The sequence below is a fragment of the Cervus canadensis genome, chromosome 13 (assembly GCF_019320065.1).
Source record: "Cervus canadensis isolate Bull #8, Minnesota chromosome 13, ASM1932006v1, whole genome shotgun sequence".
NCBI lineage: Eukaryota > Metazoa > Chordata > Mammalia > Artiodactyla > Cervidae > Cervus > Cervus canadensis.
Genome location: NC_057398.1, coordinates 45,433,465 through 45,459,063, shown reverse-complemented (window position 1 = coordinate 45,459,063; position 25,599 = coordinate 45,433,465). Strand labels below are relative to the sequence as shown.

The window sequence follows — 25,599 nt, the reverse complement described above, 5'->3', positions numbered from 1 at the left end:
TTCACATACTCAAAAAAGCATGTTCACTGTTTTAGACACTTAATAACTTCCTAGAATTTTACCATCGCACTGCCATTCTTTCAAAAGGTGGTATGTTTTATTTCCTTTTATGTGAAACTATCTCTCCCATCCCCCAGCCCACTGTAAGCTTATTGTAAAGCTCCTCTGCCTTTTCAGTGACTTTTGCTCCTGGCAACACTTCTCAGGCCTCTATCCACTACATCTTGACAACCCCCCGACAGCCACTGATTTTCTGGGTCTGTTTAGCAGCAAAAAGACAGTGGGTTACTGTGCGACAATCATAGGTTTTGGAGTCCGGCAAACCTGGCAGGCTACAGTCTGTGGGGTTGCAAGAGTCAGACACGACTTGGTGACTTAACTACTACTACTGAAATTCACATTGGAGAAGGAAATGGCAACCCACTCCAGTATTCTTGCCTGGAGAAATCCATGGGCAGAGAAACCTGACGGGCTGCAGTCCATGGGGTCACAGAGAGGTGGACACGACTGAGTGACTAACACACACACACACACACACACACACACCTGTTTAAATTCTAGCTTCTCCTTTTATGGGCTATGCAACTATGGTCACATTTCCTTCCTCTGAGCCTCAGTTTCTTGGTCTGTGAACTGACAGTAAACCTTGCAGGGCTGTTGCAGAGTTCCTAGTGTAATGGAAGGGTAGGAATGACATTACAGAAAGAAAATATTTTACTGAATTGCCCTTCTGCCATTGTCTTATTTCAAACTATTGCTTCTCTTCTCTTTCTGCTCACTATTCATCAATTTGCCTTAAAGGTAACATAAACGTATTTGCAACTGTTAACGTTTTACTCTCCCTACCACACTTTCTTCCATGTATCAGAGCATAAGTTTTCACATATAGAAGAGGATACTCATGCTTAGGCTATGCATGCAACAGCTTAAGACAGGTATGTTGGGACTCAATACAGAAACTGGTCAGATGCTCCTTGTGGGACAATTGTAGCAGTTTAACGGGGGAAAGCAGCTCATAAAGCAGAGAAAGGGAACATAAAACAGTACTGAATTTTTTTGAATAACAGGAGGAATTTCTTAAAAATTGTTATTATCGGAGCTGAAGTATTTCTAAGACCTGTCTGCATCCCTTCTTCATAGGCTTGGGAGCAATACTGCCTGGGATCAACTTCAGACTCTGTCATGTAGTAGCTGGGTGACCTTGAGTCAGTTACTTAACCTCATTATGCCTCAGTTTCCTTACTGGTAAAATGGGGACAATGCTAGTATTTACCTCACAGGGTTGTTATAAAAATTAAGCATGTTAATGAAGGGAAGTGCTTAGAGTAAGAACAATGGCTGGTACATAGCAAGGACTATCTACATTAGTTGCTGCAACGATAATGATTATGACAAATACTATGTATTTATTATCTATTGTCTAATCATAAACTGTATAATAATTATCATTATTGTAAGGGGTGTCAGGAAATTTGTACACCATAGCAAGTGGCTTAATACCATGTTCGATGCCTATCAAACTGTGGAAACTGGGGAATCAAGGAGAGGGCCGTTAAGCACGAAACGAGAGCAGATACGGGGCCCTGGAGCAGGGAGAGGAAAGGTGTGGATGAATTTACCTACATGAGCAATGATCTTAATACCGTCCTTGGTGAATAATCAAACTTCTTTATAAGGAGTAAGGTCCTAAAATTAGTAATCTGCTCAGACTCACACAAAAGTCAAGATCAAACAGAACTGTGTTTTGTGTATCCCGAGTGCTCATTCTGGGATGGATCCTGAAGGTTCCTACAGGGAGCTGTCTATCCATACCAGGATACTGTACTTGCCAATTTTATTTCTGACACAGAGAGATACCTTGGATACTGCAGAGGACAAGAGAAGAGCACCATTGCAGCAATCGAGCACCAATGCTGTCTTACAGTGTAAGTCAATAAAGATCTCTGTCTCTTGGTTTCCTTGTATTGTAAATGATAATAACCACCCATGGTAACCACTTAACAGGGTTGGAGAGTGCCAGCTGAAATCCATAAGGGGCCCTATGCTGTTGCAATTATGTAAACACAGGGATAATCTCACTTTTAAGAATCAGTTTTGAATGACTTCAGATCCATGTGTTAAGGACAAAAGCTTTATAAAACTAATGAAAAACTGGACTTACATACTGTACTTTGACATCAAGCATCAACATTTCAAATTTCAGGTTTGCACAAGGACTGCTACTAGCGGACAGTTAAATAAACACATTGTATTTAAAAAACTTTTTCTTCATGTAGTGAAGCCACTCAACAGTGGGAAGCTGTCACAAATAAGGATACTGACAGGGCAAATACAGTTTTACCTAAAAGGGCGGATTCCTTCTCTGTATTTTCTATAGGTCTCCTATATTAAATTTAAAATTATCAGCTATAAATGATCAATTTTAAAGGAAAGAACTGGGTCCAAAACCAACTATAAAATAATGTGGGCATGTAAACAAATTATTTTTAGCTCTGTGATAACTTTCACCATTGATGTGACACTGAGAATAACATTCCTTTCATGTCTTCGGTGTTCAGGACAAACAGAACAAACATATGCTGAATTTAAATATTTGTAAGATTCTTTCCAGACAGGAACATTATGAAATAATCAATAAACTAAGTTTTACAAAGCAGGATGCATCTGGCCAAAAAAGAATAGAAGATCCATTTATTACTCACCAAGCATGAATGTTTTCTAACATGTGTGGTAAATACCTATGATTTTTCCACCTATTTTCCTTTTTGGAAGTTTATCACTATATATTCTGAGACAATCTGCTCCCCTAGACTATGGAGTTTGAATAAAGCAGATTTGGTTGATTTTTTTTCCTTAGATGAATACACAAAGACCCTTAAAAAACAAGTGTTGTTTAAAATAAGGCATGATGAGTATATTTAATATTTATTAAAAATACAGCATCTACCAAAAGACCTTGAAACTGAACTCTAGCTCTTCCAGCCCAATTCTGCAAGAGAGAGTTAAGTAAGCTCAGAATAAAAGGTTTAGGGAAAGCACTAAAAAAGAAGGGATAAAGACAGAAGACTGCCTCCCAAAATATAAAGAAAGAAAAAAAGAAACAAACCTTCCCCCCTCACCAGAAACAAACAAGTAAACTGCTTCCCCTACATTTTTTCAAATGCTGGGAATGATCCACTTTGACCTATGCATATTAGTGTAAAAATAAAAGCTAAAAGACTGGTTTTCCTTATGTATTTTCAAGAAAAGAATTATACACACAGCTGACAGCTCATTTGAATTTCCTTTATTGCTTTTTAAAAGTAGATTCTCCATTCTAGTTTCATTGCACTTGGAGGCATCCATTTCTTAAGATGAATTTTATTTTGTCACTATAGTCCCAAATTTGTCACGTGACTATTTCTGCAGGTTCATTAAACTAATCCCCTGAAATGCCTCATATCTCTTAACTTTGAATAACATGAATGGCTCAGTGGCCTTGGGTCACCCAGGCCAGCCACAGAGTTAATAAGAGAATTTCCCCACTGGCCAGGGAAGCATCAAGGATAAAAACAGAACCTGACCACTCTTCTGACGTAATTACATCAGGCTTTCCCTTTCCATGAACCAAACCAAGGAGGGGAAGCAGAGGAACAGGGCTCCTGGTTCACTCAATGGACAAGCGATTGGAGGAGACAGAAAACGAAGATGATGAGACCACAGACAGGAGCAGTGTTCTGAGGCCCCCAGTGCCTGAGCACGGCCATCACCTCGCCCTACTGGTCCGTGCTCCCGGAACACGCACGTCTGGAATGCAGAGACCACTCTGACTCATTTTGTTTGTTTCCTCAGGACGCAGGACAAGGCCCAACCAAATACTCCGGCAAATTTGAAACTGCTAATGTTTGGGGTAACATTATCAAATATACTCTGCCCTTGATATGTGGCAGAAATGGAAGGGTCTAATAAACTGAATCACACTTACAAACATTACAAGCAGAACTTACTGCAACGAATTATGTTAAGTGAAGAATGTCCACTTAAGTAATCAATTTTGCAAAATTAAATGTAATATATTGGGTGGGCCTAAAGTGAGCTATAATGACAATAGCTTGGTTTTCTATCAAGCTGAATTTGGAGGAAGACATTTTGAATTAGGGTCATTTATTAAGTTTCAGAACCTCCAGTCCCTTTTCATAATTGAGTGTGACCAAGACAGATAGAGGGCTTCTCTGGTGGCTCAGACAGTAAAGAATCAGCCTGCAATGCAGGAGAGCCAGGTTCGATCCCTGGTAGGGAGGATCCCTTGGAGAAGGAAATGGCAACCCACTCCAGTATTCTTGCCTGGAGAATTCCATGGACAGAGGAGCCTGGTGGGCTACCGTCCATGGGGGTCACAGAGAGTCAGACATGACTGAGTCACTAACACTTTTGCTTACTTCATTTTCAAGATAGATAGAAGTAAAGCAATTAAGTGTTTAGCAATTGGCCTACTTTTTTATGTCAGGATAAAACAGAACCTCAAAATTCCCTAGGAGTTTTTTGTTATGATTTTAAAAACTTTTCATTTCTTCATTCTGAAATAGATTCCCTTTTTTTAAAAAAATTGTTGTACTTTTTTTTAGAAATGTGCCCCAGATTTTTCTTGTCTGAGAAATTATGAAATTTTTATTCTAAGTAGTGTACATAACTTTAAAACTAATATTTATTTTGGTTATTGAAACTAAAATAAACAATGTGGTGGATTCTATTCACTATCTCCACACCCTTTGGCAAGTTTTCTCTGACCAACCTAGATGCTCAGCAGGGTGATGGTACACTTGTCAGGTTTATTGAAAGCTTGACCAGATCAATGGCCCATCCAGTGAGAAGTGCTATGTTGCTCACTATGCAAGATGGAAAAACATATAATACTTTCTCAAGTGCAAATCAGAACTATAATGAGGTATCAACTCATACTGGTCAGAATGACCATCAGCAAAAAGTCTACAAATAAAAAATGCTGGAGAAGGTTGGGAGAAAAAGGAACCTTCCTACACAGCTGGTAGAAAGAGAAATTGGTACAATCACTGTGGAGAAGAGTATGAAGGTTCCTTTAAAAACTAAAAATAGAACTACCATATGACCCAGCAATCCCACTCCTGTGATATCACTTAGGTGTGGAATAAAAAAAAACCACAAATGCTACAAATGAACTTATATACAAAATAGAAATAGACCCAGAGGCATAGAAAACAAACTTAATGGTGATCAAAGGAGAAATGAGGGGGAGGAATAAATTAGGAGTTTGGGGATTAACATAAACATACTATTATATATAAAATAGGTAACTAACAAGGACTTACTGTACAGCATAGGGATCCATAGCCAATATTTCATAAAAATTTGCTATATATCTAAAACTAACCCAATATTTTAAATCAACTATGCTTCAATTAAAAAAAAAAGAACATTTCTCTCAAGGAATTCACCATCCGGTGGGGAACAGAAGTCTATGTAACCCGGAAGATGGTGCAGGTTACAGAAAGAGCATGGGTCTTAGAAATCTCAGTTACTGAATAATTAAACACCAAATGAAGAGTCTCTCCTTGACCAAACTTTAGTCAGGTTCCCCTAAGTCCTCTTTTCAATTAGGCTTTGACCTTGGGCTTCACTGTCTGCCCTTGCCAGGCCTTCATTGCCAGTTTTAGCAAGAATATTACCAGTTTAGAGAGAATCTCCTACCCTTGATAACTGATCAACCTAAATATCTGATCAAATTCCCTTCCCCTTCCCCACCCACGATGTGATGTCTGGTCACCTTGGCCTGCCTTTAGGAAGAATCCTGTTAGATCCATTTAGCCAGAGTCCTCCCTTGTCTCTGGTGTTTCTTCTGAGTAATTTTCTGTCAACTGACTCCACAATCCCACACCCCCACCATCCTGCTCCTTGACTATGAACCCCCACTCTTCCTTATATGTGAAACTGAGCCACGTTCTATACTAAGTTCTCTCCCTCGCCCATTACAATAGTACCTCAATAAAATCTATTCTTACCCCTTTAACTCCTGCAAGGCTCTGGTTTCTTTGATACCTCTCCAAGATTTATTTTGCTCCTTTGGAGAATAAGATTATTATTATCAATATTAAAAATGAAATAAAATATTATTTTAGTTGAGGCCAAATCCCTATTAGTCATTCAGAAAATACTATTTCTTTTCTTGTGTGTGTGTGTGTGTATTAGTCACTCAGTCGTGTCTGACTCCTTGTGACCCCGTGAACTGTAGCCTGCCAGACTCCTCTGTCCATGGGATTCTCCAGGCAAGAATACTGGAGTGGGTAACCATTCCCTTCTCCAGGGGATCTTCCTGACCCAGGGATTGAACCTGGGTCTCCTGCATTGCAGGCAGATTCTTGACTGTCTAAGCCACCAGGGAAGCCCACTTTGTTCCTTACTTACAGTTAAAATACATGTTCTAACACCCCCAAACACATAATAACATAGTCTGTGGTGTACTGGGGCTGCAGGGCAAGAAGAACCACATTCAGGGCGGATGCGTTGTCTCCTACAGCTCCAAGAAGACCACACATGAAAGAGGTCTCTCTGCCCAGATGACTATGACAATGTGTGAGCCCATGAAGAGGAAACTATGAATTTTAGCCGAGTTACAATTAGTTCCCAGATGCTCAACTTGGCCTCTATGTCTCAGACTCATTGTCTCAAAGGGAAGACAATACTAATGATCCATCTTGCACGGTATATATGAAAAAAATATCTATTTCATGTTTTAAAGGTCACTGAATATATAACAGCTAGATAGTTAAAGCAAAATACCATATTCATCAGTGAAATAGAAAAGTTTAGCAGCATTCATCTGTTCTCATTTTAAATTTACCACAGTATGTAAATTAGAGGATTTAAAAAAGCATCAGGCAAAAATCTGAGCTAGGTGCGAATGAAAAGCACAATCAGAAGCAAATTTGTGACTGCTTGAAGTGTAAGAGTTTGCCAAATGGGCTGGTACTTAGATTTTACTACTAATCTGAGTTTATACAAAGCCAATAGAAAGATCCCAATTATTGTTAAATACCCAGAGTAGAAATTTGCTGCTAAACTGCTGTATAGTATTGGTCTCAGGTTGGTTTTTGTAAGCATCTTATTTTAGGTACTGAAATTATCACAGGAATACCACACACAGAGCTGAACTTTAAATACACAGTCCCAGGCATATATATAGCCTGAGGAAAATAAACTCAATACAATTTGGATTAGAGGCTGAATTACCTGATTTTAAAAAATATTTCACAGTAGTAGAACCTACTTAGCCAGGAACACTAGTTATCCTACCAACTTAACATGACAAGATACAACTGATGGCAAAATGAGATAACCTGATCATTCTTAACAGGATTTTCTTACATCCAAAACATTCACACTCTATCAGAAAAGTACAGAGGCGGGTTTGTGATTCACACTCTTGTAGATCTCAGTGGGCCAATATGTTGCATTGAGACATCAGCCTACTATTTAAATAGCACCTTGTCTGGTTTCCATGGAACGAATTATCTTCAAAAACAAAATGAACTAGATTAAGTTGAAGCCCAGGGAAGGTCAAACTCAGGAATGCTGCACATTCTTGGGAGACCTTGGGAGCCCTGCTGACTTGGGCTGGGGCCTTGAGCCAGCCAAGAGTGAAATTTCGCATCAGAAACAGCTTAAGTGACTACCAAGTCCAGCCGGAGAGACAAGGAGATAGATGTCCAGTCAGGTGCCAAGACCACCCCTGCTTCAAGACCAATCTTGTGACAAGACAGCATAAACCTCAGTCTCAGAATGCTTTCGATTATTTCCCACTTTCTCAAGTCACATCATGATATTTAATCAACTCTGAAAAGTGGGGATAATAAAATAAATGTCTTTTCTTCCTCATAATGCCTAATCATTCTAAATGTTGCACTTTTTTAGTGTCTGCTGTATTCTGAACACTGTTGTGCTGTGCTGCTTAGTCGCTGAGTCGCGTCCAACTCTTGGAGACCGCGTGGACTGTAGCCCGCCGGGCTCCTCTGTCCATGGGACTTCCCAGGCAAGAATACTGGAGTGGGTTGCCACTTCCTCCTCCAGGGGATTTTCTTGACCCAGGGATTGAATCTGGGTCTTCTGAACTGCAGGCAGATTCTTTACAGCTAAGCCACCTGGGAAGGCCCTATAGCTTTGTACACCCTCTGAAGAGAAGTCTTGGCATCCCATCTCTATAAAAAGTTCCCCAACATTTCCAGGCTGGACCTCTGTCTGTCTTCAGTGATCCTGTACTGTTCCATGCCTATCTCTACTACAGTCTTTACCACATGAGGACTCGTGAGGACTTTGCACCTCCTCCACAGAACAAGGGAGGGGTCCGTGATTACTCAATATATCTTACATATCTCCAAGGCCTGTAGTTCCTATCACGTAACCACGTTTGTTTGTGTTGGTTTATTTTTGTTTTGAATGGACCAAACCATTCTGTAGTTTTAAAAGGTTATGTGTGTATGTTAGTTGCTCAGTCGTGTCTGACTCTTTGTGACCCAGTGGACACACCAGGAGCCCACCAGGCTCCTCTGTCCATGGAATTCTCCAGGCAGGAATACTGGAGTGGGTTGCTATTCTCTTCTCCAGGGGATCTTCCTGACTCAGGGATCAAACCCAGGTCTCCAGCTAATAGCTAATAGCTAATAAAGCCATTTCCTTCTCCAGGGGATCTCCCAATCCAGGGATTGAACCTGGGTCTCTGGCACTGCAAGCAGATTCTTTACTCTCTGAACCCCAGGAGTCCCCTAATAAAGCCAGGTGTGTTCAAATCCTAATAGACTGGTGGGGAAAAAAAGGACATATGGAATCAGCATATATTAACCCTAACCATTAGGCTAACAGCTTTTAAACAAACAAACAAAAAAATCAGTTTCTAGATAATTATTCATTAATTCAACATAGTTTTATACACCAAGACTTCAGGGACTAACTCATGATTCACACAGAAGACGTCACAATCTAATAAAAGAGAAGAACATAGAACACCATGAAAACAGTGCTCTAAGAGCTAGGAAATAGAAACAGTTACTGTAGACATAAGAGGGAGTGACTGCCTAGAATTAAGAAATGCTGGCTTCTAGGGAGAGCTCAACTTTCTATTAGTCTTGCCCCTGAGAAAGTGAAGTCGCTCAGTCGTGTCTGACTCTTTGCAATCCCATGGAATGTAGCTCACCAGGGTCCTCCATCCATGGAGTTTTCTAGGCAGGAGTACTGGAGTGGGTTGCCATTTTCTTCTCCAGGGGATCTTCCCAACTCGGGGATCGAACCCGGGTCTCCTGCACTGCGGGCAGACGCTTTACCGTCTGAGCTACCTCCTGTCCCTAGCCACCCCCAAATCCTTCCCTGAAAGCTGTTCCTATATGAGATATCCGCAGATCAGGCCCAGACACCTTTTTCAGCCTATCCTTGTGGTCATTTAGTCTACACATTGAAGAGTGGGAGATCTAGGACCCTATGACGGGAATGTAGACAGGAGTGAAGGGAGGCTGTCTGGGCCACCTCATTTGCAGTCATTCAACCCTCTCTATTCTAGGCAAAAAGCCAAAAGGAGTTCAGGCCGCTATGACCCAGCCAGGCCTAGCAGGAGTTAACCTTGCAGGTAAACACAGTGGCATAATTCTAAATAAGAATTGTGGGCTTCGCAGTCAGTTCCGACGGTAAAGATTCTGCCTGCAATACGGGAGACCAGAGTTCGATCCCTGGATTGAGAAGATGCCCTGGAGAAGGGAATGGCAACCCACTCTAGTATTCTTGCCTGGAAAATCCATGGACAGAGAAGCCTAGTGGGCTACAGTTGATGGGGTCACAAAGAGTTAGACACAACTGAGGGAAGAAGTATTGTGACACTGTGAAATGCAAAACTAACTATGTTCTAAGAGCCATGTGGGAAAACTGGAGCACTGCAAGATATAGGTCACAAAAATGATTATTTAAATGTAGGACAGATAGAGAAGGCAAGTATATTTGGTTTGAGCTGGAAATGATCATTTCTTTCCAAGGATCAGCTTCTAAGGGCCCTTCTGCCTGGCCATGTAAAAAGAAGAAAAGTGTTTCCCAGCCTCAATTCTACATTATCATCTGCATCAATGATACAGAAATCACTAGCATTATGCGAAATGTTATTTTTAGCTGATTAAAAAAAAACTGTCACAAAAGTTGCATCTTAATAATTATTCTGTAATATATTAGGCCATTTGTGGAAAACAAAAGCTTGGAAAATGTATAACCCATTCCAAATAACTGTCATAAAATTTATAAAGTCAAAGTCATTTGTTTAACTGTTAACAACCTTAACAAGTAGCTCCATTAAGCATGACCTATAAACCTTGCAAAATAAGGACCAACTAATAAGACAATGTAGTTAAATGACCTAAATAGAGTGAGAGCTCCATTTGTTTTAATGAGATCAAAGCATACTTAATAGTTGTGATTAATATTTACTGAGTGCTCACTGGTTGTGCATTACTATGCAGTAAAAATTTAGATTTATGTTACTTAATGATAGTAATTAGATGCACATATCTTGAGCAGTTTTTCCATGTGTGGGGATGTGGATAAGAGGTTATAAATTACTTTTAAGTTGTATGTACACATCAAACTCTGCTTTTGTCTCATGTTTTTTTTTCCCTTTTATAGTTTTGGGAGACTGAAAAAGGTGAGTTAGAAGACAAAAATGACTGTGGATTCATTTAGCGAGTGACTTCTGAGGGCCTGGCCCTTGGCTATGTACTAGAGAAACAATGATAACTAGGACATTGTTCCTGTTCTTAAGAAACTCCTACTCCTGAGTTAGACATTCAAAGATATGTGGTAATAGAGATAATCAAGACTTCCAGGAACTATTCTTTTCCAAATCCATTCTTTGACATGGCCTCAGTAACCTGGAATAATCACACCTCAACTTTCACCTGTGGGTAACAGACTCCCACTGTGTGGCAGTGTGGCTGTATGCAACAGCCACAAACAGCTCTTCCTACGTAGGGGTTGGAAAGCATAGATGTTGTATTCATGCCACACACTAGAGTCTAGAAGGAAACAGTGAAAATAAAAACAGAGTTTGGAATAGGAAAAGTAAGGGACGAAAGATGATTCAAGAGCCATGAAAAAATTACACAGGTCCTCCATGAAGTGCTACAGTGGGTCATTTTCAACTTTGGATTAACGTCTCCAAAAACAGCCCTACAGAGCAGTTTATGCCACACCCTCATACCCCCATTTGCGAAGTTTTAAATTTTGACATTTTAATTTATAATTTTATTTATAATATTATTTTAAACCAACTTAAACTTTAAAACTTTAAAGTTTAAAACTTTAAAAATGATTAATAATTTCTCAGATTTATGAAGACTTTTTAATACACTAATGTGTATTTGACTTTTCAGAGAAAGAGTCTTTGTAATATATCCCAAACTAAAACACACAGCATTCCTTTTTTCAAAAACCATTTTGCATGACTGATTGCCCATAGAAAACATATTGAAAAATGCTGCCCTATCCCTCTGTGCCACAACAAATGTAGCAAGGGAGTAAAGAGGCAGCTACATAGCATATTTGTGTGTTTGTTTTGTGAAGTGGGTGTGTAATATAATCATCTTGATAAATACTGATTTGATTAAGAAAGGAAAATGCAATGGATGCATAAACCAAAAGAATGACAAAAGGAGAAGGTGAAGGATTATATTCATAACCCAATTTAGAAAAAGGATAGTTGTTAATTACTTGTTGATTTGTTCATTCATTATTTAGAAATGAGACTTACTGCATCCATAGTACCCTTTAAAAACCAGACACAGGTTCTTAATACAAAAATTTATTGAAACCAATTTTGAAATCACTTGCATTTTTCAGCTGTGCAACTTCCTAGGAGAGCAGTTCTTCCAGGATTTTATACAGAGAGTAGATCAGTTCCCTAAAGAAAGCAGGGCTGCATCCCCAAGGATCCCCAACTGAGTAGCAAATCACTTGAAAATCTGTACATGAGGGGTCATTCTCTAGGCTAAACAGTGGCCACTGCTTTTACTGCCAAGCAGTTGTGGAACATTCACTGAGTATAAGAATGCTCCGTTTGCCCATCTTTTGGGCAATGTGAAGCTGGCCTAAGACCCAGGGGGAAGAGAAAGCAAAAAGGGAACAAAGAAAGTTAACTTTCTTCTGCCTCCAGGTTGGTTGCCTCCACTCTGGTATTGATACAAAGGGGAAAACTGTGCATGGAGAATGCAGTGCAGCTTCTCCTATAAAACTAGTTTGGTGTATATCTTCACTTGTCTGACTCCAGTTGTTCCTTCCAAAGAATAGCAGAAACTCTCTGAATGGAAGGCCACTTACCCTGATCACCTGATGAACCAACACTCTCCCTTCCTCTCTATTACATGTATTGAATGGTGTCCAGGGCACTCTCAGTACTCATGGCCATTGGCTGGGTGTTTGTGCTCTCACCAGCTGTGTTATATTTCCCAAAGTCTGTTGTGTTTCTTCCCAAGTCTGTACACGCTGCTAACATAGGCATAACTTAATGTCTAGTGAACTCAGAAATATGATTATTAGAAATTACGTTTGCTGAGTCTATGAAAACAAAGTAGAATGATTTAGAAAGAATCAACAAAGCTGAGTTTAAAAGAAGCCTGTCAAATTAAGTGTGCATGAAATAAATGTAAAAGACATGGTGGGAGAGCAAGAGGGTCATTAAAATAGCAAATTCTGCATGGAAGTTGCTTCTCAAGTATCTTTATGTCCTCAGTTGTTTCAGCAAAGTCAAAATTGGGTGAATCAAAGGAGGCTATTTTGGTATCATTTATCCAGGGAAAATGATATGGAACTCCAAATAGGGCAATTCATAAACGAAGAAGATGTCTTGGCCTAAACATAGTGTCACTTGCTATGACTTCCTGACTTTTATCATCCAACTTCTGGTCTCAAGCTTACTGGATGAGCCACTTTCTGCCAACATCTGTTTAATATTTTCCTTCTGACTTTTAGTACTAACTAACCCATTGCCCTACTTATGGGAACACATAAATTATTGAGAGGGTACAGCGGAAAACACAGAAGCAGAAAACATAGATTTTAGTCATTACCTGAACTGTAGTCTTAGAAATCACCTTATCTCTTTGGGCCACCTTCCTCATCTATAAAGTGTCCTCCGTCCTTGTAGGGATGGAGGATGAGAGGTAGGTTGTAAGAGAAGGAGTGGGACTAGATAATCTTTCAGGTATCTTCTGCTTATTTAAAATGCCATTCTATGCAATTCAGCCTGAATTTTGAAGAACAAGCAGAGTTCTTCAAAACATCTGTTAATCTTTATTTGGAATATAACATAAATATTCAGGAAAAATACATAAATTCTTTGTTAATGTAAAGAGTAAGTAAATAAATTTACTTGAGAAAACAAATATTATTTAGAATTTTTAGAAGTTTTAGTTACAAAAAAGAAAATATGAATTTATTCAAATAAGATCTAAGTTGCCAATATAAAATTAATAATTGGCATCCTTATAATTTGAGAATGGGGGAAATGTCTTTAAGATGTTATACTTCAAGTATCCATGCTGTCTATAATAAAAAACTTTAGCAGAAACTATCCTTATTAATTGATATTTCCAAAGTGGACTACAAAGCTATAGTTCTGGGAATAGCATGTACTGTAAACTTGTTTAAATAATTTCCAGTGTTAATTTTAATTTGACAAATGCAAAACCACAATCACTGATTGGAAAAAATAAAATACTGAAAGAAAACAAATGCTGCCTTCTTTAAACTCATTAGTTCTGCAACAGAACTAAAATGAAAAATTAAGCTCAGGACTCAATTTAGATCAAAACTGAATTTCTTTAACAGCAGTGAGTCTTGTCAAAAATGTGTTTCTAGATAAAAAGAAAATTGCTAGAGAGTTCTGCCTAACATATTGTTTTGGTATTTCTTTCATTTTAATTAGAATGATGGCTGAATCAATTTTTGTGCAATGAAAACAATACAAACTAGACTCATATACAAAGATAAGAGATTTAAATCTATGTACACATCATCTTTTAAAATAACCAGTTGCCATTTGTGAGTGGGAAAAGAAACTGTAATATTCAGTTTATATGTTCCTTTGGAGTCTATATCAATTTCAAGTTTTCTTTTATGATTCAGCTATTCTAGGAATATAAAATATTTTATTAAGAATTAATGTGTTATCCACACAAATGGCAAATATTGAAAATGGGAATATAAATAAGAAAATAATAAAAATAGTAAGTCTACTAATGCTGAAGAGGAAGGAAGACAGGAGGGGGAGGCGAGCATGTGAAAGGGAGAGAGATTTTAAACATCCGGTTTCTATTCTGGACCGTTTATGGAAACAGACAGACACAGCGAGCAGAAGCCAAATATATTCTCGGGCTCTGACAGGATTTGTTTCCTATCTTGCCATTATTTTTATGGTATCCTTCCTAATAAGATTTCTCCAGTGTTCTAGATTTCCAGACCAACAATACCAGTCTTCCTGAGAGCTTAAAAATGAGAGTCTCAGAGGATTTGGGCATGTTCATGGAGTCTGTCTGTCTGTGAGCCTACTCGCTAGGGGTTTACAGGTTTTCCAGGAACTCTTCAGCACAAAGGCACACAATCATGGCAACATTCATCCCTCATCATATGCATCCTTCCCGAATTCCACTGAACGATTTTCTTAGGATCTAACATACAATCCCTGGCAGAGCAATAGATACCTGGTCTGTTGCAGAAAGGTAAAGATAGACGCATGATGTGCATTTCACTACCGCTGGCACAAGGGCAATGGACTCACTCAACAAGCCTCCTCTTTGTATGCTCTCTTTATGAGAGCAATTTCAAGTCATGCTAATATCTCAAGCAAGTACCTATCTACCTCAACCCTTTAAATTTCAACGCCACTGAGAGAAAGTCACAGTGCCCACTAAACATGCAGCTAGCTTGTCTCTACATCAAAATAAAACACAATAGAGTTCCTCTACTCCACAGATAATGAGGGAACTATTTTGAAAATATGAATGATCTGTTTATGCAGGCTATAAAAAAACATCCCTTTGCATCAAAATAAGTGTCCTTCTTTATTGCACACAGATTATTTTCTATAGAACTTAAATTGTACATGAAATTATAATTGTGTCTTGTTTAATGTAAATTGATTGTCTCAATTATTGGGAAAGCATTTGAATTTTAATGGACTACTTTGCTGGACATGTGCCAAGCAAATCAGCAAAAAACTCTAATAGCTCTAACTGTGGAGGTACACAGCCAAACATTTATATAAATCAGGAGGGACTCCTTGGTTGCAAGAATTAATCCTAAAGTGGTCCCGAACTGCTATTCACCATGAAGAGGAAATCAGCTGTTGATTTTCAGTGTTAGAAGATTCTGTGATAGCGAGGCTGTAATTTGGTTTCTCTCTCTGAAAAAAAATGAGTAGAAAGGACTCATTTCCCGATTAGTAGAAAGGACTTTTATGGATATACTTTTTTTTTAAATGTTTTTCCTTCTACAGATTAGGTTATCCATGAAAAATCAAGGCTTTGTCCTGAAGGCAGCACCTGCAGAGAATCTAGCAGTACTGCGTCACTAGGCACTAAGACGCACTTGAACGTGAACCTTGGACGTCTGAGAGAAGGCCGCCCCAGGAAGTTGGCTGTAGGTAGACACATCTCAGCAGTGTGCCACATAGTCACTTCTTGACATTTCTCAGTTTATAAATTTAGTGTCTATGAGGCCAAACAAATACACTCCACACTTACAATCATAGGCAGACCTCACTCATTTTGCTACCAAGATAGTTGTAACATTTTCAGTTAAATTATAACCAGTAGTGCTGGAGGTATAGATATGTATCTGCCCAAAACTGTCAGCTTTATAAGATCTTTTTCTTACATCCTCAGCCTTAAGAAGCACTGTTGCTAGGTATAAAAATCACCTCTGGGTATAATATGATGAACTTCTTACTACACAGCCAAAGTTATAGTTCAGCTATAAACCATCATGAATTTACTATAAGTGCTATCTATTTGAGATATTTTAGGAATTGAAAATATAAGGTTTTACTCATTTCAATCTTGAAAGAGTCCTTTTTGCAACAGAAAACCGGCAGCATTAATCTAGACATAGATGTAGTTTTTAGGTACTGAGTGTAAATTAAGATTTGAGCCAGTGAATAAAGATTTCTTCTCCTATTCATCAAACTCTTCTGAATGAATTTCTATGATATTAAAGAATCAAGCTGAATATAAGGCATTTCTTTCCATAACAAATATCAGAAAGGGCAATAAGTTATGACCAATTACACTCTTGATTGATTTCTTTCTAAGCATTGATGTGGCTTGTATAAAACAAACTCAGTGTTAAGAGAGTTCAATATATTCATGTCCTATAACCTTTTCTAAGAACCCAGAGTTTCCTGCCAACTAGATACTTGATTAAAATTTGTAATTGGTAAGACTCAGGTTTTCAAAGATCATGTCAGTGTATGAGTATGGAATCTGACCACAGGTGGGTATCTAGAAATAAACAGTCAAAGCAAAGCAACAGAACCATGAAAAGAGAGAGAAGAAAAGTAATGGAAAGTGATGGGGAGTATCAGGCAAAGAAGAAGATGATGAAGAAGTAGCAGATAAGCAGAACTTTCGGGTTAGAGAATAACTCAGCATGACCTGCATGTTTGGCACCTCAATACCCATCCACCCACCCCTGGCCCCACATTTGCAGGGGATTGGTTAAGCTTCACTTAGCAGTCAGAGTTAGCAATGCATCAGCTACATGGATGTCACCTTTCTTTTAATGACATTTGCCTAGCAGATACACATTAAAATTTGCATTAAGAGGAAATGAGCGATTCAAAAGACACTTTAATGCTGCTTTTCTGTATTTCTGCAAAATACTTCTAAAATATATGCTCTTTAAACTGCTACATATTTTCCATAGGCAATAATGAGAAAATGGTTCTGCCCCTATTGACACATACAGACACACACAGACATCCACAGACACACACACACACAATTTCATGTACAATAGTAATTTTTAAAACCAATTAATCTACAGAAAACAAAAACCCAGAAAATATCACTATCATCAAGATACCGTAAAACCAAATTTTCTCTCTAGTCTTACTAAATTTCCATCCCTAGCAGTCTGCATGTTATACATGGCAAAAACAACACGTGAAATTGCCCTCCTCAACCCAACTCATGAAATGTTTAACAAAGGAAAACACTTTAAAAAGGGCTGAAGGCATTATACTCCTTATGTAATCACCTTAGAAGTTATTTTGTTCAAAATGATCAAAGAAATGTCAAAAACAACACGGAATCCCACAGTTAGGGTTTTATTGATTCTAGATGTTGATCTTTTGAGCAACATGAAAGAACTAAAAGAGCACAAACAGGAATACTACCTACAGGGCTGCAAACGCAGCTCCAAGTGCCCAGCTGATCAGAGCCGAAAACTCGCACGCAGCTCTTCTTTGAGTTGAGAGGTCGGGACGGCCCCTCCCAGGTCACGTGGAAAAGGTCTGCCTCGGAACAAAATTCCACTAAAGCAGCCTAAAACAGAGAGCTTTCTGGGAGAAAAGTGAGCTATTTTTGCAATCCTAGCTATCAGTGCAGTTTATTTTGTTTTAAAGGAAGACCTGCTATGAATATTTTGTGTTTCTATTTTGTTTTGTTTTATTTAATGATGATACACTATTAAGTCTGAATTGCAAAATAAAATCCAAGAGCTTATTATTTAACAAAAGTATACATTGTTTCCTATGTGACTAGCAGATACTAAACTCTCTTCAATCTCAGAATAACCCTAGGCAATGGGAACTGTTTTCCCTCCTTTTACACCTGAGGAGACTGCATCACCAAGAAGTGAGGAGACTTGCCTAACATCCACAGCCTGTTCCTTGGTGGGGCTGGGCTTAGAATCCAGGCAAGAAGCTCCAGAAACTGCATGTTTTTAACTACTATGTACCACATGCTCTATTAGTAATTTAAGAATTGTCTTAAAAGCTCATTTAGTCTTGCCATAAGCTGGGGAGATTTCTAAAGCACATGAGCCTGAAAAACCACTAGGGGAGACTTTGGCTCTTAGATGCTACACTATCACTCATGACTTAGAATGGGAAAATCTGCTCGGGGGCTTTTGTGACCTGGTCTTCTGGAGACCTGGAGACCAGGGCTGGCTCAGATGCTGGCTTCCTGGGAAACTTGGAGGTACTGAAGCACACTGATGGAACATGGGCTCCAGCATTAGATAACCTTGCATCTTTAGACTGGAGATGCAACATATTAGCATTTTAGTGTCTGTGGATAAGTCACATAATCTCTTGGAGACTCAGTTTCCCCTCTAAAAAAATAGGAGATGAGTATTATCTCAACGAGATGGATGAAATGGTTGGATGGCATCATTGACTCAGTAGACATGAGTTTGAGCAAACTCTGGGAGATAGTGAAGAACAGAGAACCCTGGTATACTGCAGTCCATGGGGTTGCAAAGAGTCAGATATGAGTTAGTGACTGAACAACATTATCTTAATAGAATTGATCTGATGCTTCAATTACTCAATGCCTCTCTGCTGCAGATTCTTTTATTACAAAAATGCAGTGCTGTGTTAGAGATCACAGTCCCATCTACCTAACAAATACTGTGATTCCATAATACTATGATTACAAGACAGTTGACTGGGCTTCCCACGTGGCACAGTGGTAAAGAATCTGCCTGCCAATGCAGGAGACACAAGAGATGTGGGTTTGATCCTTGGGGCAGGAAGATCCCCTAGAGGAGGAAATGGCAACCCACTCCAATATTCTTGCCTGGAAAATTCCATGGGCAGAGGAGCATGGCAGGCTACAGTCCATGGGGTCACAAAGAGCACATATACACAGGCACGACAGTTGACTATACTAATACTGCACTATATTTATATAGTGCTTATGATTTCCAAATATTTTCACTTCTATGTTCTGATTAGATCCTCATTACTAATCTGCATAGTATTCAATCCTCATTTTATGGATGAAGAAATCAAAGCTGAGAGAATTTATTTGGCTTGGGCATGATCATACATTGTCAGGTGACATGGCTGGCCCACAAACTCTGAACTTTTGCTCCTTATCCAGGGTTCTTTTCCTTATAATTTGCTGGGTTTCCACAGAAGACATGAGGCTTGCTTGCAATAAGCTTATAGCACAAATGGGGAAAGTAAAAGAACATGAAGAAGTAGAAATGAATACTAATTGCTCTAAGATCCTGGATGCAGCAGCTGTCTCTGGTTTGTATGTCAGTTAAAATTTACTGAGGGGCCTCTTACACATCCAGTGGAAATATGATGCCTAGGCTTGCTTGGACAGCAGAAGCCAAGGTAGAGTTTCCATGAGGAGAATGAAGCAAAGGAAATGAGAGACATTTAACGAAGACATGGTTGCAAGAATGCTCATAACCAGTGAATGGTAATTGATGGCTCTGGAAGGGAGTAGAAGTGAAACAGTTGAAGTGATTGGAGATGCACATAATGAAGGTTTTCTCAAGGGCTGGCCTTGAGGTTGACATTATTTAATGTTATTAATATTCTCCATGACAGATATATCAGATTTGCTCAGGGCCATCCTTTCCTGGGCTCAATCCCTTGTTACTGCTACTGAGTTATTTGAATTCATGGAACTCTCTTGGTTCTGCCAAGGCTCACTGCATATAACTCAAGTCTCAGGTTCCTCCTGCCACTTGAGAGTCCAATGACATACCAACTTCTAGAATTTAGGATTTGACTTATGAAGCAACAGCTAAAAGGACTGATAAATGTAATATGAAATACAGGGGAATTACCTCCCATGAGGAAAATTCTGGACCCATGGGAGACATGAGATGGAAGTGGGGCAGATAAATTCCTTCTCCTTTCCTCCTTCCAGTGAGCTATTTGGAAGAACAGTTTCTCTGTACAGCCTGCCCAGAAACAGCCTGTGTGGCTGTGATTCTGTGGCTTATTATAAGGCAGTTGCCTGTATAGTAACATCACCTTACACGATTTTGCATTCTTCCATGCCTCACCTTCCTTCCTTTCCCTCACTCTCACTGTCCTAGGTTTCAACTAAAATATACATTAGCATTTAATCCTTGCTCAAGTTCTGGGACAGCAGAAGTGAAGGGATTGGTGAAGTCATAGTTGAAATTACCCAGTTAATTAAAACATCCAAAAACAGGCATGAAAAGATATAATAAGTCATGGAAATGTAAGTAGTCTGATAATGTAAGAAAAATGACTGGTGAAAAAGTCAATAACTCAGAAATCAAAAACGAACTACAGATGGGAAATGATAAGCAGAAAGCTATGAAGAGGCCCTTCTAGCTCACCAAGTAGGAGATAAATACCACGATGTTTAAAAGGCTAACATCACAGAAATGCCAACCCCCACTCTCCTACCTGCTTAAAATCCTTCAACAGCTCCTCACAGTACTCAGGATAAGTTTCAAACATTTTTACATGACTCAAGAGAAAGACCCTTTCAGGTCTAATTTCTGAGAGTCTCACTTTCTCTAAATATGTTGTTGTTCAGTCGCTAAGTCATGACTGCCTCTTTGTGACCCCATGGACTGTAGCCCACCAAACTCCTCTGTTCTTGGGATTTTCTGGGCAAGTATACTGGAGTGGGTTGCCATTTCCTCTTCCAGGAGATCTTCCTGACCCAGGGACTGAGCCTGTGTCTCCTGCATTGGCAGGTAGATTCTCTACCACTGAGCTACCAGGGAAGCCCTCTTATTATGCAGAAAGCGACACACACACAAATGTTACTCCCACCCTAACAATGAGGAAAAAAAGTCAGATAACAAAGCCATATTTATTCTCAAGCCAGTCAGAGAGCTGAGGTTGGACAATAAGTAGGTGAACTAAACTTCAAAAAGCAGTGTGCCTCTCTGAGGAGAGGCAGAAACACTTGGGTTGTTTTGACAGAGCATGGGGAAGAGAAACAGCCACTATAAAAGGAGGGAAGGTGAAAGCAGGCAACATTTTAACCAGTTCTTAAGAGTGTGGTCCTTTAGTGTGATTGTCTACAACTCCTGGGAGCCCCAGACACAAGAGAACAAGAAGAGTTCACACTCATTCTTTAGCACTTTTCCATAGGCTTCCTTCCACTGGATGCTCACAAGAAAGACTGGGAGCAGGAGAGTAGACATGTATTCCTACTGTGCAGGGCATAAGAAAAAACCCTGCCCTCTGCCCACATACTGGACTCTAGTTTTTCACATGAAGCAAAAGCCTCAAGCTTCTGGGGAGGTGGAAAGAAACCTTCCCAGAAAAGGGTTCAGTGCCTCTGGGGAAATATTAGAAGCAAAAGCCATCTTCTCCTGGGAGGGGTGGAAGCCTCTTTACCTGACCCTAGGAATAGCTAAACTTTCACCAAGGAACAGGCCAAAGCAAAATCCATCATCAATGTGATGGTACATGCTTGATATCCAGCTCTCAGGGGGAAAACAAAGTCCTGGTTTGTAGTGTCTGCCCATTTCTGTGATGTGACTACTTCTGTGTGTGTATCTGTATATGTGCTAAGTCATGTCTGACTCTTTTGCAATCCTTTGGACTGTAGCCTGCCTGGGTCCTCCATCCATGAGATTTTCCCAAGCAAGAATACTGGAGCAGGTTGCCATTTCCTTCTCCAGGGGTCTTCCAACCCAGGGATAGAACCTGTGTCTCCTGCATCTCCTGCATTGCAGAAGGATTCTTTACCTCTGAGCCACCAGGTAAATATTTCTACCATGGCCAATTTAAAACTACCAGCATGATGTCAGATGACTTACACATTTATAAAAATTTAACAATCAGCTCAAGGACACAATTGCATCTGACCCTGAAAAGGTATTGGGCTTCCCTCGTAGCTCAGCTGGTAAAGACTCTGCCTGCTGTGCAGGAGACCCAGATTCGATTCCTGGGTCAGGAAGATGCCCTGGAGAAGGGAATGGCAACCCACTCCAGTATTCTTGCCTGGAGAATCCCATGGACCGAGGAGCCTGGCGGGCTACAGTCCATGGGGTCGTGAGAGTCAGACACGACTTAGTGACTAACCACCCCCCGCCTCCCCCGAGGAGGCACCAGAAAACCCCATCCTCATCCTAGTGCCCATCATAAAACCACAATGAGAGTCAAATGGAAAAGACCAGAAATAAACAAAAACCCAGCATCAACAATACAGAATTTCTTTGATGGGCCTGTGAACGGAATGGATTCAACACAGGGAAGGAAAATTATGAAGTCTGAGATTGGCCAATAGACATTATCCAAACTAAACACAAAGAAGAGAGAAAGGAGTTGGTGGGGGAGGCAGGGGGGTCGTGTGGGCAGAGAAGACTAGAATGGTGCATCTAAGAGCTATGAGACGTCAAATGATCCAAGCAATGTATAACTGGAATCCCAGAAGAGGGAGAGAGAGAAAGTGGAATGGGGAGATCTAACTCCTGTGCACTGCCTATGCATTTGCTGTCAATCTCCCTTCTTGCAGCCACCCTGAAGCTACTGAGAGGCCATGTCTTTGTCGACTCTCAGGACCTTCAAACAGTTATTCCTTTTTCTCTGTTAAGATTACTTCTACTTCTCAGGATTCAGTTAGGTATTATTTCTCTAAGGAATTGTACACTGGGTCTCTAAACCTGAATTGGCCACCAGTCTGGTGTGACCCAGAACATCCTGATTCACTCTCATCATAGTATATTACACCCCTGTGATTACCATGTGCTCCTGGCAGAACTGAAAACTCCTTAAGGGTAGAGATGATGACTTTTTTCTTTTGTATGCTCAGTGCTTAATAAATGTGAATAAATATAGGGATATATTAATAAGCTAGAAGATACAAAATATAGCACAAACCAAGCAATCTAGTTTAAGTTTTCACATTGAACATGCAAAGCTCAACGTTACTGAAAGTTTAAAAAGCAATACAACAAATGTGAAAACAGAAATGAAAAATAAATGGTATTTAACTTGAAAGCATAAATTACAATTTAAATCATAAGAGTTAGGATAACAAAAATGCTAATCAAAAGTTCTCAAGCTACTTAAAAGATAAAACCAAAGTGATAAATTTGGCTTTAAAGAAGGAACTGACTCAGAGAGGCTTACATTGGATATATGGAAGAAATTTTTAGGGATCTTAAGCATGGAGACACATTCTTTTTCTTCAAACACACACACACATACATTCATATGCTCACAAACACTTGGAATATCATAGGCATATCACAAGTATGGTCTGAAATGTTGTTCTATAAATCATCTGTTGAAAACTCAGAAGGCATTTATCCTTAGAAATAACATCATGTAAACATGGTATTTTGTTTTACAGACTGGTTTCACAATAGCCTATTTAACCCATAATGTAAATATACTACCTTCTAGAATGTTTGCCTCTCAAGTTTCTGTTGGATGTCCAAAATCTAGAACAGAACCTGGTGTATATGTTAAGGAGTTGGTAAGTATGCTGAATGAAGGATGCTGAATGATTAATACTGGGAAACATTTGCTGTGGACAAAGATACTATTCTAAAGAGTTTTCAGGGGTTGTTTTAGGCCATTATCACAGCCTTATAAGGTAGCATTTTTCAGATAATCAAAGTGATAAAGTGAGGAAATAAGAAAGATTAAATTTATGATTTAAGGAATTTGCTTTTGACCTCACATCTAGGAAGAAAGCCTTCTTCTAGGGTGCATGCTCTTAACCATGGTACATACTGTGAAAATTAGTAAATAGAAATCTTATTTAAAATGGAGTTGGGAAGCCAGTAGGGGGAACTCTCAAGCCCTACCACTCCAAGTCAGGCCCAAACCCAAGAGGAAAAGACATAATTTGTATCTCCAACAGGTAGAAGGTTACTACTTTAAACCAACAAGAGAAAGAGAAAAAAAAGACTCCTTGCCAGGCAACAACCTGGCCCTTTAGAGACTGCCACAACTCAGCCAATGAAAAGCCACTACTTCAAATTCCCAGTTTCCTCCAATGAACTCTTTGTTTAATAACAGCTCCACCAACTCCTTTTCTAGAAAAGAACATTCTTCTAATTTGTTATTTGGACTTGCCTGTGGTGTGCTACAGATTACATGTCCTGAATTGTATATCCTTGCTGTTCTCAAATTAACCTATTTTGTTAGTAAAATAACTGGCTGTTTTATTGTTTTAGGTCAACAAGACTGTCTCTCTACTTTCAGTTTTAGGTCTTAAAAAGCATAGGACTAGAACCAGAATGTAGTTAAAAGAATGGAAGCTCCATAAGGGCAGGATGTCTGCGGGACAAGCAGATTTATCCAAGCACATCAGTGCTATGTAATAAGCACTCAATAAATATTTGACAACCCACTCCAGTGTTCCTGCCTGGAGAATTCCATGGACAGAGAAGCCTGGTAGGCTACAGTCCATGGGTCACAAAAGCTGGACATGACTGAGCCCCATTCTATTTTGCCTGAAAAATCCCATGGACAGAGGAGCCTGGCAGGTTACAGTCCAAAGGGTTGCAAAGAGTCAGACATGACTGAGCACGCATGCACACAGAAATAAGTAAAGGAAAGTCTTTTCCCTTTCCTTGGATATTGGGCCTATTCTAGCAAGAAGCATGGAGAAGGAAATGGCAACCCACTCCAGTATTCTTGCCTCGAGAATCCCAGGGACAGAGGAGCCTGGTAGGCTGCAGTCCATGGGGTTGCTAAGGGTCAGACACGACTCAGTGACTTCACTTTCACTTTTCACTTTCATGCACTGGAGAAGGAAATGGCAACCCACTCCAATGTTCTTGCCTGGAGAATCCCAGGGACGGAGGAGCCTGGTGTGGGCTTCCGTCTATGGGGTTGCACAGAGTCGGACACGACTGAAGCAACTTAGCAGTAGCAGCAGCAAGAAGCGTGAATTATAAGCCTGACATTTCCCTCCTTCTCTTTTGTTGGGTATATTTCTCATTTAATTTTCTTCCAGGTGATCAGTTATGATACTGTCTGCTTTGTTCTAGCTATAGCAACTGCACAGCCTGTTTTATATAACTTATTCATTCTCAGATCAAAATCTAACTCCTATAGCTAGAACTTCCTCTGTTACTGGGAGGAAAGCATCTGATTTCAGATCTTCCCAATAAAATGTAATTGAAAATGCCTTCCAGTCCTCTTAGGGATTTGCCAATAATGCATAGAATAATTGGATTTTAAAGAAATTGCTTGCTGACCCCAATTGACATAAATTTGGTATAATCTGGGGGGCAGGGAAGGGTCACGCTTTCTAAGCTGTTTCTGGTTTGTGTAGCTTCCTTTTTCCCTCTACACAATACTCTCAGATTGTTTGTCTTTAGACCCCTTAGGGGAGGCAGGCTACCTAATCCATGGTCTAACAAAATGAAAGCTAGTGATAACAAAGAAACATTTCAAAACAGAGTTGAAATGAGCTTCTTTCCTAGCAACATATGGACTACATATCAATGATTACAATTTAATATTATAAAATAATGGCATATAAATCTAAAATAACACATCAATTATGCTAATTTACTTTTAAAAGTATGTTGTCAGTTATTTAAACACACAGATTCCCAAGCAGTTCATCACCGAAGGAGTACTTCCCT

The 25,599-nt window shown here is 39.5% G+C and overlaps 1 protein-coding gene across 10 annotated transcripts in view; it reads right to left on the bottom strand.

The window, feature by feature from the left end:
• SDCCAG8 (SHH signaling and ciliogenesis regulator SDCCAG8) overlaps positions 1-25,599 on the bottom strand; it is a 247,112-nt gene that overhangs the window by 38,974 nt on the left and 182,539 nt on the right. The gene's annotated exons all lie outside the window — the stretch shown is intronic.